The sequence below is a fragment of the Nicotiana tomentosiformis genome, chromosome 6 (genome assembly GCF_000390325.3).
Source record: "Nicotiana tomentosiformis chromosome 6, ASM39032v3, whole genome shotgun sequence".
Lineage (NCBI taxonomy): Eukaryota > Viridiplantae > Streptophyta > Magnoliopsida > Solanales > Solanaceae > Nicotiana > Nicotiana tomentosiformis.
The window spans coordinates 123,649,899-123,663,432 of record NC_090817.1 but is presented as its reverse complement, the minus strand read 5'-3'; positions in this window follow the sequence as shown (position 1 = coordinate 123,663,432).

Here is a 13,534-nt window from a genome sequence, read left to right as displayed (position 1 = left end):
GAAGTAACACTTCTAAACTTGGTTCTAAGGGTATGAATCCCCGAATTTGGTATGATATAAATTGTTTGGAGGTGACACACACGATATGTGACGAGCATGTGGACGTGCACCATATAAATTGTGTCTTGAATAAATCCTATGCAGTTGTAAGATTAATGATTCATGTTATTATTTGAACATTCTCCACATGTTAGAGAAATTGAGCTGAGGCTCCTATTAAATATCATGTTTAGGTTACGTGCCAATATTTTGGGACCCATGGGGTCGTGTTGCTATTGAATTAATTGTTAGAAAATATACATTTCACACTCAGTAATATTTGTCCATTGTGAGGATATTTATGGGATTGAGTTGCGCGACGCAGCAGGCCATAATGGCTTTATACATTATTATTATATGGATCGGGATTGCCCGCCTGCAACAAGACATATAGGCTTTGTTATTATACGGATCGGGACTGCCCGCCTGTAGTAGGCCATATTGGCTTTATATAGTGCTTGGGCTGAAGGAGCCCCTCCGGAGTTTGTTCACCCCAGTGAGCATAGATGAGATTATATATTCGGGATGGATTTCCTAGGGCATGGACTTGCCTTACTTATTTGTATTGTAATGAGTTTACCCGGACATGGATCTTGTCCGTAAGTTATATTTGGGGATAAAATTATCCCAGGGCTGGATTGGCCTTATACGGTACTGGGTGACTGACTATCAGTCGATGTGTATTTATATATACGGGTTAGAACACCCCTAGGCTGGATTGGCCATAACCTGTACCGTGTGACCGAATAATTTGTGACTAGTATTTACATGAGGTCTTTCTACTGAGATGTCATATTCCTTATATCATGCAGTATTGATCTATTTCACTTCTACTGAGTTTTACTGTTGAACTTGAGAGCATGCCTACATTTTTGTACCATTATTTATATTGGACTGTACTTGCGGAGCTCGTCACTACTTTCAGCCCAGAGGTTAGTCTTGTTACTTATTGAGTTGGTTGTACTCATACTACACTCTGCACCTTGTGTGCAGATCCAGGTGCTTCCGGGCACAGCGGTTGTTAGACCTCAGTGTGTTACCAGTTGGAGACTATCAGGATAGCTGCCTGGCGTCCGCTGACCTTGTCTCTCTTTCCTTCAGTTATTGTACTGTTCTATACTTTCAGATAGTGGTTTTTATTATTCAGACTTTGTATTCATATTAGATGCTCATATACTCAGTGACACCGAGTTTTGGGAGTGTTATATTTGTATTTATGAGATTTCTTTCGTTGAATTTAATTATCATGTTTTCAAACTTAAAAGATATGGTGGTTTATTGAGATTGTCGGTTTGCCTAGTATTGAGATAAGCGCCATCACAACATGTGAGATTTTAGGTCGTGACAAATGAAAAGCGTGAATTTGAGAAAACCATATAAACTCAAAGAGAAAACATGGCCAGGGGAAAAAAAATAAAGATATTTTAATAAGGGAAATTAATGTAGGATGAAGGTGAGATGAATTAAGCGGGATTCCAGGAGCAGTTGAATTTAGGTTTATAGGGAACTGAAATCGAGGCAAATGCTTCACCATTTAGTCAAATAAAGTAATGTTTTGTTGTGCCTTTAAGTTCTACTCCATTTTTCTTCAATAGTAATGAGAATTCCACTACGTACTTTTTTCAAATAATTTTTTCGGACACGCTCCTAAGTCCATGTCATGAACCCAAATTTCCCTCTGTAGGATGTCGTGATGGCACTTAGTCTCTAAGACTTGGTAAGCCTATCAATGCGGAATAACAATAGAAATTTGAAATAAATAAACCTGCAATTCAACTAATTACAACTCCCAAAATCCGGTAGGAATAAGTCACAAGCTTCTAAGAATTTATCTTCAATGCCTTTATACATCAAGGTCTAAAGAAAATAAGGAAACAACATAATAAGGATAGAAGGGGACTCCAGAGTCTGCGGACGCTGGTAGATATACCTCGAAGTTTCCTCATACGGCTAATTCACTGATGCCTGCTCGGATAAGATGTGCCTGGATCTGCACAAAACGATGTGCAGAAGCGTAGTATGAGTACACCACAGCAGTACCTAGTAAGTGCCAAGCCTAAACTCGGTGTAGTAGTGACGAGGTCAGGTCAGGCCCTACTGGAATAATAAAAGACATGGTGAAATGTATAATAATATAATAAAAATAAAATGACAATGGAAATGAATCGAGTAAATAGTATGTCACCATTTAACTACACAGAATAAGGGAAAATAATACCTCGCGGAAACAAAACAGAATTTTTTAACTTTAAGAAAATCACAACAATAATCAAAGGTAACTACGGCCATAAATAAATATCAACAAGGGCACTCCCAAGGTACCGCCTCGTAGTCCCAAATTATAACTAAATTCACAATATCTCATTTCCTTATATCACCGCGGGAGCCTTCACATTTAATTTTAAAGAAAAATATTTTTTTCCAAAATAGCATCCCGCGTTTTAGCCACCCTTATCACACCACCTGACTTCTAGTAGTTCCCCTACTAGCCACGCGTATCAAGCCACCCTTATCACACCGCCTGACTTCTAGTAGTTCCCCTACTAGCCACGCGTATCAAGCCACCCTTATCTCACCGCATGCGTTTCAACACCCAGACCTTATACCACCGCATGCGTATGAATATCACAATATATCATAATTTGCACCTCAAGTGCCCAAATAATTTAATTTTCCAAAATAAACAACATCAACAGTACTTTCCACAACAGGGAGCTTACGGCTCAATCATAATCAGTACAAAATCTCATAAAATATTCGAGAATAATAACTCAGCAAAAAATAATATTTAAAAATTATTTTTTATACGTTGCCTCAGTTCCAAATTTAAAATATCAAATACTTCATATTAATAATATTTAACAAAATAAAATAATTTAATTATATGCAACAGTGCTCTACACAATTTAAAGACACAATCTTCCATATTTAGCCCATGTACACACTCGTCACCTCGTGTACACGACTTTCAACATATTACAATTATCACATCAATACCAATCCTAGGGAGAATTTCCCCCGCACAAGGTTAGACAAGTCACATACCTCGACTTGCTCCAAATTAATCTACTAGTAGGCCTTTTCCTCGATTATCCAACTCTGAATGGCTCGAATCTAGCAAAACTAATTCGATACAGTCAACAACAATTATAGGAATCAATTTCATAAGAAAATACTATATTTTTCAATAAAATCCGAAATTAACTCAAAAATCGCCCACATCTCGGAATCCGGCGAAAGTTACGGAATATGAACGCTCGTTAAACCACGAGTCTAACCATACCAAAATGACTAAAATTCGATAACAATTCGACCCTCAAATCTATCCAAGAGTGTTTTCAAAATTTTCCAACTTAAATCACCAATTAAATGTTAAAAACAATGATGGATTCACGTAATCTAACCAAAATTTAGTTAAGACCACTTACGTCATTGTTTTCCTTGAAAATCTCCCAAATATCGCTCTCCTAGAGCTCCAAATCGGTAAAAATGAAAAATGGGATGAAGTCCCATTTTCAGAACATAAACATTCTGCCCAATGATTTCTTTTATGCGATCGCGGCCCAACTTACGCGATCGCGAAGCACAAATTTTAACTGCCCAAAAATTAACTCTACGCGATCGTGAAGCACAATCTCCGCAAGCCTACGCAATCGCGAACTTTCTCACGCGATCGTGAAGCATTAAGCGTGCGGCACAGCTCCTCCCTTTGTTCCTCTTCGCGAACGCGGCCTAGCCCACGCGTTCGCGATGCACAGTTTTCTTCAACTTACGCGATCACAGTTCCCCTACACGTGATCGCATAGAGTAAAATCTCCACTGCTCACTTAAGCATATGTGATCACGGACCTTCTCACACGATCGCATAGAAGGAAACCAGTGACAGAAAACCAGCATTCTTCAGCTGGAATGCAAAGTCCAAAATTGATCCGTTAACCATCTGAAACTCACCCGAGGCCCCCGGGACCTCAACCAAATACACCAACAAATCCTAAAATATCATACGAACTTAGTCGAAGCCTCAAATCACATCAAACAATGCTAAAAGCACGAATCATACCTCAATTCAAGCCTAATGAAACTAAAATATTTTAACTTCTACATTCGATGCCAAAATCTATCAAATCAAGTCCGGTTGACCTCAAATTTTGCACACAAGTCATAAACGACATAACAGACCTATTCAAATTTTTAGAATCGGATTCCAACCCCGATATCAAAAAGTCAACTCCCCGGTCAAACTTCTAAACTCAAATATCTATTTTTAGCTATTTCAGGCCTGATTTAACTATGGACCTCCAAATAATTTTTCGGACATGCTTCTAAGTCCAAAATTACCATACAGAGCTATTGGAATCATCAAAATTCTATTCCGGGGTTATTTACACATAGGTCGACATCCAGCCAACCTTTTCAACTTAGATTTTAAACTTTGGAACTAAGTGTTCCAATTCATTCCAAGACCTCACCGGACCCGAACCAATTACCCCCGGCAAGTCACATAATAGTTATAAAGTACAGAATGAGCAGTAAATGGGGAAACATGGCTACAACTTTTAAAACGACTGGCTGGGTCGTTACATCCTCCCCCTTTTAAATAAATGTTCGCCCTCGAATGGGTTTAGAATTATACCTGGAGTGGTGAAAAGATGAGGATAACAACTGTGAATATCATGCTCGGTCTCCCAAGTTGCCTCCTTGACCGGATGACCCCTCCAATGTACTTTTATTGAAGAAATGCTCTTTGATCTTAGCTTTCTAACCTGTCTGTCCAAAATGGCCACTGGTTCCTCGACATAAAATAGATTTTTGTCCAACTGGACTGAGCTGAAGTCTAACACATGAGACGGATCACCATGATACTTCCAGAGCATGGAAACATGGAACACTAGATGAACTGCAGAGAGACTATGTGGTAGTGCAAGTCTGTAAGTCACCTCTCCAACTATCTCAAGAATCTCAAAAGGTACGATATACCTCGGACTCAACTTGCCCTTATTTTCGAACCTCATAATACCCTTCATAGGCAAAACCCGGAGCAAGACCTGCTCACCAACCATGAATGCAATATCACGAACCTTCCGATCCACATAACTCTTTTGTCTAGATTGGGTTGTATGTAGTCGATCCTGAATCAAATAAACCTTTTCCAAAGCATCTTGAACTAAGTCCGTACCCAATAGTCTAGCTTCACCCGGTTCAAACCAACCCACTGGAGACCGGCACCGCCTACCATACAAGGCCTCATACGGATCCATCTGAATGCTCGACTGGTAGCTGTTGTTGTAATAAAACTCTGCAAGTGGCAAGAATTGATCCCAAACACCCCCAAAATCTCACACACGCACGAAGCATATCCTCTAATATCTGAATAGTGCGCTCGGACTGTCTGTCCGTTTGAGGGTGAAATGTTGTACTCAAATCTACCTGAGTACCCAACTCTCATTGTACAGCTCTCCAGAACCATGATGTAAACTGTGTACCCCGGTCAGAGATGATGGATACCGGTACGCCATGAAGCCTAACTATCTTGCGAATATAAACCTGAGCCAGCTGCTCCAAAGAGTAAGTAGTAACTACAGGAATGAAATGAGCTGACTTGGTCAATCTATCCACAATCACCCAAACTGCATCGAACTTCCTCTGAGTCCGTGGGAGCCCAACAACGAAATCCATAGTGATACGCTCCCACTTCCACTCAGGAATTTATAACTTCTAAAGCAAACCACCAGGTCTCTGATGCTCGTACTTGACGTGTTGACAATTTAGACACCGAGCTACATATGCCACTATATCCTTTTTCATTCTCCTCCACCAATAATGTTGCCGCAAATCTTGATACATTTTGGCGGCACCTGGATGAATACAATACCTGGAACTATGTTCCTCTTCAAGAATTAATTCACAAAGCCCATCCACATTAGGCACACAAATATGACCATGCATCCGCAGAACTCCATCTTTCCCCACAGCAACCTGTTTGGCATCACCGTGTCGCACTGTGTCCTTAAGGACAAGCAAATGAGGATCATTATATTGTCGCTCTTTGATACGCTCATATAAAGAAGACCGAATAACTGTGCAAGCTAGAACCCAACTGGGTTCTGAAACATCTAACCTTACGAATTGATTGGCCAAAATCTGAACATCCGCAACTAATGGCCTCTCAACAACCGGAATATACGCAAGGCTTCCCATACTCACAGCCTTTCTACTTAAAGCATCGGCCACCACATTGGCCTTTCCGGGATGATACAAAATGATGATATCATAGTCCTTCAACATCTCCAACCATCTTCTCTGCCTCAAATTAAGATCTTTTTGTTTGAACAGATACTGTAGACTACGATGATCAGTGAATACCTCACACGAGACACAGTAAAGGTAATGCCTCCAAATCTTTAGCGTATGAACAATGGCTGCCAATTTTAAGTCATGAACAGGGTAATTCTTCTCGTGAACTTTCAATTGCCATGACGCATATGCAATCACCCTGCCATCCTGCATCAATACTACACCCAGTCCAATACGAGGTGCATCACAATACACCGTGTAAGACCCTAAACATGTAAGTAATACTAATATTGGTCAATGACATTCTTCGGTCCACCTGAACGGAGCACCCTTCTGGGTCAATCTGGTTTTAATAGTTGTTCATAATCAATTACAGAATCGTCAATTAGCTTCATGTTAACAAAAATCTCATTTCAAACCTTCACAATACTAATAACGAGATATGAGGCATGAAGACCTCATAATTATTTACCCGAATTAACGAGTCACATTTAACGCTGCCTGGGCAGGCACCTACCTCGTAGGTTATAACTCAATAATTACAACATGAATTTGGCAATTATGCACAGAGAATTTCATATAAGAATTTTCAAATAAGCCTAACAGGCATGACTCCCTACTAGTACTATAGTACAAATTTAATTTCACAACGGAGAACTTAAACACAAAAATTTTCCTCACAAGGATCTCGTCCTTATATAACTTCCACCGCAACTCGTAGCCCGATTTAAATATATCAATTTATATTAAAACGCGAGGATCTCGTCCTCAGTTCAGAATCACAAGTAATATGCACATCGTGCTAATCGAACTTCCATTTTCTCCTTTTAAATAATTTACGTTAAAAAAAACTGCAACACATAATGAACCCCACGCCGATAGGGCATATAATTCACAATTTAAAATTAATTATCCGAAATTTACATCAAAACTTACTTAAACGAGTAACAGAAAGTCACATTTAGCCTCGCAGCTCTTATTAGTGACCAACACGGAATTATAGGCGTAGTTATCTCCATAGAATCTCCCAACAGGAGTAAACACATAAGTAGATTATAGAATTACGAAGCTCACTCATAAGTGGAGCACAATAGGAGGACTCATCTCGATACTCAGAACCGAATCAAGTTAAGGAAATTATTCTTTTATATTAAATCAAGGTCGTACATGTAACAACACAAACTAATGTAGCGACCTCAGCCATACCACAAAAAAATATATCAACGGCTGGGCCTCAACCTCTAGGACGCCCTATACCCGCCTGTCCTCCATCCATAACTGGTCGTGTGGGTGGTGTAGTAACTGCAATGGGGCACGTAGCCTAAGTGCTTTGATGGAGTATGTCTCTCCCAAGCCTGGGACAATTTTCTCATGATGTGCCTAGTATCACCACATTTATAAGAACCCCTTTGCGAATTTGGCTGCTCATACTGAGTTTGTGCCAGATAACTGGAATAACCATTGTAGGAAACTCATGTCGGTGGTGCATTAAAAGAACTTATTGGAGCACCCCGAGTAATCCAATATGCGGACTGGGCTGGCCGACTGCCCGAGACCCCGCCATAAAGATTTATACTTGCAGAGTAGAATTCACTGAATCCTCCAGAACCTCGAGACCTCTTGGTCTCCTTAGTTTCCTTTTTCCTCACCCCGAACACGTTCTAATATCTTGGCAATTTCTACAACTAGCAGAAATGAAGTATCAGCCTGTAGCTCCCGAGTCGTACAAAATTTTACGATCATAATTGAGTCCTTTAATGAGTATGTGGACTCGCTCTGTGGCTGTAGGAAGCAAAGTAGGAGTTTGACAAGCTAACTTATTGAACTTGATGGCATATTCTGACACCGTCATGGTGACCTGACGCAACTGTTCAAACCCTATGCGCCACGCATTACGGAGAGTCCGATAAACAAACTATTTCAAAAGCGTTTCTGAGAACTGAGCCAAGTGGGCGGTGTTGCATTGACTGGTGTGCCCTCTTCATAGGCTTGCCACGAACACCGGTGGAGAATTATCTCTCCCAAGGCCAATTTCTTCTTTTGTTATGTTGACTCAACACTTTTGAGCTGACCCATTTCTTAACATATTCTTCGATTCTTCTTTGGGGGTAACCCTTACCCCAATTTATACACAACGATCACAAAAGTATAGCTCCATACAGATAAATCTTGGCACGAACCACATGGTCCAGAATCTCATCAACCATTGTACTTCCTCCGAAGCACCCCAAAATCCGCAACTGTAACGTCCACACTGAGTAGACCTTCTGTAAGTTTAGAGTTGTTTCTCTAACTCCTTTGGTACTGAAGTATAGGATTATTAAGGAGGCGGACATACCGCAAGTCCCAACCTTATCCTCTACAAAATCTCAGGCCTTAAACATGTGTAAATTTTAGGGAACCTTTCAGTACCATATATATACATTCCAAAACTGATATAACACATGACCCCGCAATTCATCCATTGATAGTGGACTCCCCCCACTCGGCGCAAAGTCATAGGCCACAACGTCTGATGATCCACAATAATAACATTCACAGCTCGTATAAATCAACCAGATGCCAACGTCCGTTGCACCCCCCACATGATTCACTGGGCAATCTCTCAATATGCCCGTATCTTCAGTCGGAACCACACGTTGAGGCAATGTTTGAGCATCTCTGGCTCCCTCGTAGTCCATCTGCGGCATCATGAACCATCGACGCACAACTGATACCGAGTGCACAATGTCATACACAAGTGGATACAAAGGAATATGAGATATATGTTTCAAGCTAAATCAATGTCGCACGATAAGGAATCAAAGAAGTGAATATTTTCCTAACAGTTCCATAGCCTCAAGAAGATAAGTACAGACGTCTTCGTACCAATCCGCAAGAGTCTACTAAACCTACTTGTGACTCATAACACCTATGAACCTAGAGCTCTGATACCAACTTGTCACGACCCCAAATTTCCCTCCATAGGATGTCGTGATGGCACCTAGTCTCTAAGACTAGGTAAGCCTATCAATGCGGAATAACAATAGAAATCTGAAATAAATAAACCTGCAATTCACCTAATTACAACTCCCAAAACCCGGTAGGAATAAGTCACAAGCTTCTAAGAATTTATCTTTAATTCCTTTATATATCAAGGTCTAAAGAAAATAAGGAAACAACATAATAAGGATAGAAGGGGACTCCAGAGTCTGCGGACGCTGGCAGATATACCTCGAAGTCTCCTCATACGACTAATTCACTGACGCCTAGTCAGATAAGATGTACCTAGATCTGCACAAAAAGATGTGCAGAAGTGTAGTATGAGTACACCACATCGATACCCAATAAGTGTCAAGCCTAACCTCGGTAGAGTAGTGACGAGGTCAGGTCAGGCCCTACTGGATTAATAAAAGACATGGTGAAATAAAATGGCAATAGAAATGAATCAAGTAAATAGTATGTCACCATTTAACTACACAGAATAAGGGCAAATAATACCTCGCGGAAACAAAACTTAATTTTTTAACTTTAAGAAAATCACAACAATAATCAAAGGCAACTGCGGCTATAAATAAATATCAACAAGGGCACTCCCAAGGTACCGCCACATAGTCCCAAATCATAAATAAATTCATAATATCTCATTTTCATATATCACCGCGGGAGCCTTCACATTTAATTTTAAAGAAAATATTTTTTTCGAAATAGCATCCCGCGTTTTAGCCACCCTAATCATACTGCATGACTTCTAGTAGTTCCCCTACTAGCCATGCGTATCAAGCCACCCTTATCTCACCGCATGTGTTTCAACACCCAGACCTTATACCACCGCATGCGTATCAATATCACAATATATCAGAATTTGCACCTCAAGTGTCCAAATATTTCAACTTGCCAAAATAAATCAATAACAATATTTTTCCACAATAAAGAGCTCACGGCTCATGCCAAAATAAATCAAAAATAATATTTTCCATAATAAAGAGCTCACGACTCCATCATAATGAGTACGAAAATCTCACAAAATATTCAGCAAAAATAATATTTCACAAATTTAACACCTTATTTAAATATCAAATTTTTAAATGTAAAATACTTCATTTTTAATAATATTTAAATTAAGAAATCCATCCTTCAAGTAATGCACAGAACATCAGAAAATAGAGTTTCAACTAAATAGGTAAAACACTTAGCAGGAACACGTCAAGCAAATTTAAAATACGAAAATATATTAATGATGATGAATATAACAGAATAAAATAATGTAATTAATATGCAACATTGCTCTACATAGTTTAAAGATATAATCTTTCACATTTAGGTCGTGTACACACTTGTCACCTTGTGTACACGACTTTCAACACATTACAATTATCACATCAACACCAATCCTAGGGGAAATTTCCCCTACACAAGGTTAGACAAGTCACTTACCTCGACTTGCTCCAATTTAAACTACTAGTACGCCTTTTCCTCGATTATCCAACTTTGAATGGCTCGAATCTAGCCAAAATAATTCGATACAGTCAATAAAAATTATAGGAATTAATTTCATAAAAAAATACTATATTTTTCAATAATATCCGAAATTAACTCAAAAATCGCCCGTGGGGCCCACGTCTCGGAATCAGGCGAAAGTTAGAAATATGAACGCCCGTTCAACCACGAGTCTAACGATACCAAAATGACTAAATTTCAATAACAATTCGACCCTCAAATCCTCAAATCTATCCAAGAGGGTTTTCAAAAATTTCCAACTTAAATCACCAATTAAATGTTAAAAACAACGATGGATTCAGGTAATTTAACCAAAATTTAGTTAAGAACACTTAACCCATCGTTTTCCTTGAAAATCTCCCAAAAATCGCCTCTCCCAGAGCTCCAAATCGGTAAAAATGGAAAATGGGACGAAGTCCCATTTTCAGAACTTTAACATTCTGCCCAGTGATTTCTTCTATGCGATCGCGACCCAACTCACGCGATCGCGAAGCACAAATTTTAATTGCCCAAAAATAACTCTATGCGATTGCGGAAAATCCCACGCAATCGTGAAGCACAATCTCCGCAAGCCTACGCAATCGCGAACTTTCTCACGCGATCGTGAAGCATTAAGCGTGCGGCACAGCTCCTCCCTTTGTTCCTCTTCGCGAACGCGGCCTAGCCCACGCGTTCGCGATGCACAGTTTTCTTCAACTTACGCGATCACAGTTCCCTACACGTGATCGTATAGAGTAAAATCTCCACTGCTCACTTAAGCATATGTGATCGCGGACCTTCTCACACGATCGCATAGAAGGAAACCAGTGACAGAAAACCAGCATTCTTCAGCTGGAATGCAAAGTCCAAAATTGATCCGTTAACCATCTGAAACTCACCCGAGGCCCCCGGGACCTCAACCAAATACACCAACAAGTCCTAAAATATCATACGAACTTAGTCGAAGCCTCAAATCACATCAAACAACGCTAAAAACACGAATCATACCTCAATTCAAGCCTAATGAAACTAAGAAATTTCAACTTCTACATTCGATGCCAAAACCTATCAAATCAAGTCTGATTGACCTCAAAATTTGCGCACAAGTCATAAATGATATAACAGACCTATTCAAATTTCCAGAATCAGATTCCGACCCCGATATCAAAAAGTCAACTCCCCGGACAAACTTCCAAACTCAAATTTTTATTTTTAGCCATTTCAAGCCTGATTTAACTACGGACCTCCAAATAATTTTTCGGACATGCTCTTAAGTCCAAAATTACCATACGGAACTATTGGAATTATCAAAATTTTATTCCGGGGTCGTTTACACATAGGTCGACATCCAGCCAACCTTTTCAACTTAAGTTTTAAACTTTGGAACTAAGTATTCCAATTCATTCCAAGACCTCACCGGACCCGAACCAATTACCCCCAGCAAGTCACATAACAGTTATAAAGTACAGAATAAGCAGTAAATGGGGAAACGGGGCTACAACTTTTAAAATGAGAAGTCGGGTCGTTACAGTCCAACATCACCATACGAAGCTATTGGCATCATCAAAACTCTATTCCGGGGTCGTTTACATATAAGTCAACATCGGGTCAACCTTTTCCACTTAAGTTTTTAATTATGAGACTACGTATCTCAATTCATTTCAAAACCTCACCGGACCCAAACCAATTACCCCGACAAGTCATATAACAACTGTAAAGTACAAATTGAGCAGTAAATGGAGGAACGGGGTTGTAATACTCAAAACGACTGGTCGGGTCATCAATCTCTCTGTTTTCACTCTCAATAACGGAAGGTGAGATTTCTTCTTAGCTTTCCACTTATTTTATTCCAGTTTGTGTTGCGGAAGATCGTGGGTTATCTAGCACACAATCACAAACAAAGCAAATAGAGAAGAAAAATCAACACATGGATTTAACGAGGTTTGACTAAGCCTAATCCTCGGGGCAGAAGCAGAGAGAATTTTCCACTATGAATGAGAAGAAAAGCACAATACAATCTACAGAATCCCCAACTACAACCCCTATATATAGATCTCAAATAGTCTCAAATCTATAAGAGAAAGGTTTCCCAATTTGACAAGGACTAGGTTTTCCTTTCCCAAATCTATTAGGACAATGGATTTCCATAAACCTATAGGGATTATGGGTTTCCTAAAAATACAAGGAAATAATTCAAGCCACAAAATAGCAAATCTTCCCCTTGGCTTGAATTCTCTTCATTAACAGGAACAAGGTCTCTCTACCTTGCCCTTAACCCTCACAAGGGCTCTACCCATTATCGCACACATCAACCAAGTCTAGGCAATGCCTAAACCTATTAAGAGACTCAATCTCTTTAGCTATAGCACTAATCCGACGATTTGGTTCTGTACTCTGAATAGCTTCTGGGTAGCTATAACACTCAAACGCATCAACGGTCTCTACAACTACCAAAGAAAATCCCACAGGATTCGTGTATCCAAGAAGATTTACATCAACTACGTTTGCAAACCATTGCGGTCGGTTGATCACTCTCTTCTCTCTGCCTGTTGCAATGAAATATGGTTGATGTTGCACATGTGCATTAATATTTATCATCTTGATCAATATTTTGCACCTCTTCCATTTCATCTACTTTAGAACTACTAGGCTGAGCTAGTGGAGATTCAATTTCTAGCTCTATGCGGTCACTGACACCACGATTTGTCTCTGCTATTGCCTTCTCCCTCTGACTGTCTAGTGA